At 44.5% G+C, this 2,281-nt stretch overlaps 1 pseudogene; it reads right to left on the bottom strand.

Moving 5' to 3' along the window:
* Window positions 1-709: 709 nt before the first annotated feature.
* Window positions 710-2,023, bottom strand: LOC133767921 (dnaJ homolog subfamily A member 1-like; annotated as a pseudogene).
* Window positions 2,024-2,281: the final 258 nt, after the last annotated feature.

Raw genomic sequence — 2,281 nt, 5'->3', positions numbered from 1 at the left:
GCTCTTCACAAGTTGACTTCTGCTGAAGCCCAGGCTTACCACATTGAAAGCCACTGCAGTGGACTGGCCTGTTGGGTCTGCTTGAGGGCAGATCACTGTACAGATCAGCCATTAATAGGCCTGCCATTTATTATATGTATTTGAAAGGCAGGGATGCAGACAGAGGAAGAAAGACAAAGAGCTCTCCCATCCACTGATTTACTCTCCAAATGCCAGTGTCAGCCAGGGATGGGCCAGGCTAAAGCCACAAACTCAATCCAGGTCTCCCATGTCGGTGGCAGGAATCCAAGTACTTGGGCCATCACCTGCTGCCTCCCGGGGGCACATTAGCAGGAAGCTATAATGGAGAATGGAGCTGGGACACAACTCCGGGAACCCCAAAGTGGGATGCAGGCATCCCAAGCAGGGGTTTAACCACAGCCCCAAACTCCTGCCGTATGTTTTTCATTTTTAATCGCCCTGGGTTTCTGTTGTTTGTATTGTTCTCCAAATTCTGTGTATTCTTTTCATTCCACTCCTTACTTGCTACATGAATGTCATATCTTTCAACATTATACTGTTTTTCTAAGGATGTCAATCATTTTAAGATTTCTTTTCCAGCATAGTCATCTCTCCCAAGTTGCGTTTGGGTCTCTGTCCTTCATAATGGAGGCTTTCCCTTTGTCTTCTGCTCATATTTTTTTTTTTTGAGCTTTTATATTTGCGTTTATTCTTCATTTAACTTTTAAAACACTACTATAGTTGAATATTAAAACAAAAACAATAGCAAGTAGTGAGCATATTACGGTTGTAGTCCTTCACTCATCCTTCCACTGCTGCATACAAAATGCCAGCAGTGCCTTCTTCCCTGGCCCCATTAGGAGGTCTGACACTGAACACCCTCTCTGGGATGATGTTCATCATCCTCGTATGCTTCTCCATTATAATGGCGCCGTCTTTCCTGATTTGGATCACAGTCCACGAGTTCTACCTGATCCATTTCATCAGTCTCTTCTACTTCCTTCCTCTCAGGGAGAAGTTTTTCCAGCAAAGAGAGTTTATCAGGAGATAAAAAGCCATTTTCAGGGAAGTTTACCTTGAATTCAATGATTAGGCGACCCTTTTCATAAGGTCTACGATAAATTGGCATGCCTTCGTTTAGCACACACTTGATTTCTCCATGCTTGACAATCTGACCTGGATGAGAGGTGATGACTATGGTTCGGTTGTCAAGAGTGGATATTGGCCTTTGGAAACCACATAATGCTTCGACCAGTTGTATGTCCATACACATAAAAAGGTCTTCTCCTCGTCGGGTAAAAACAGCGTGGTCCTTCTGATCTAACACAATGATAATATCTCCTGGCTCCAGTCCTGGTTCTTGGTCTCCCTCACCATGGAATGTTATCTTCTGGTCGTCTTTCATGCCTTTGTCAATATTAACTTCTAGAATTTTCTTCTCTCAAACTATTTTCCTTCCATTGCAGCTTTTACATCTATCTTTAGGACTGATGTGTTCCCCATAGCCCTGGCACTCCATGCATACAGACTGAATCTGCTGAACCATTCCAGGTCCTATCTGATGAATCCTTATTTGCATTCCAGTACCTCTGCAATTGGGACAGCACTCTACTGCTCCTTTCTTACCGCCTCGGCCTTCACATTTGTCACAAATCACATTCTTCTGTAGAGCTAGTTTCCTTGTTGCACCATTATATAAGTCTTCTAAGGTTACTGAGAGTTGATGAACCACATTTTTACCTCTCCGTTCTCTCTGTATCCTTCCTTCTCCTCCAAAAAACATATCGAAGATGTCCATGGGGGAGCCAAAACCACCGCCTGCTCCGCCCTCCTTAATTGCTTGTTCTCATCCTTTGTCATAGAATTCCCTTTTCTTTGCATCAGAAAAAACTTCGTAAGCTTGAGAAATCTGTTTGAACTTCTCTCCTTCATTTGGATTCTTATCAGGGTGGTACTTTAAGGCCAATTTCCTGTAAGCCTTTTTCAGTTCTTCCTGGGTGGCATTGGTTTACCCCCAAAACATCATAGTAAGTGGTTTCTTTCACCATTTTCTACTACAGCCTGAAAAAAGAAAACGGTGAGCGGGCTGAGGCCGGTGTGGGGGAGTGGGAAGGAGCGCGTACTGTGCGCAGCTTGGGCAGTCGCCGCTCCTCCGCTTCTCACCAAGCGTTCTGGAAAGTTCCGCCTTCTGCTCATATTTAACACTGAGCACTAAAACACTGGTTGGGACCTCCGAGCTTGTCAACTGTGAGTCACACAAGGAGATCCGCAGGGGCCATTT

The sequence above is a fragment of the Lepus europaeus genome, chromosome 10, assembly GCF_033115175.1.
Source record: "Lepus europaeus isolate LE1 chromosome 10, mLepTim1.pri, whole genome shotgun sequence".
In the NCBI taxonomy this organism is placed as follows: domain Eukaryota; kingdom Metazoa; phylum Chordata; class Mammalia; order Lagomorpha; family Leporidae; genus Lepus; species Lepus europaeus.
This window is presented reverse-complemented; position numbering and strand designations above follow the sequence as displayed.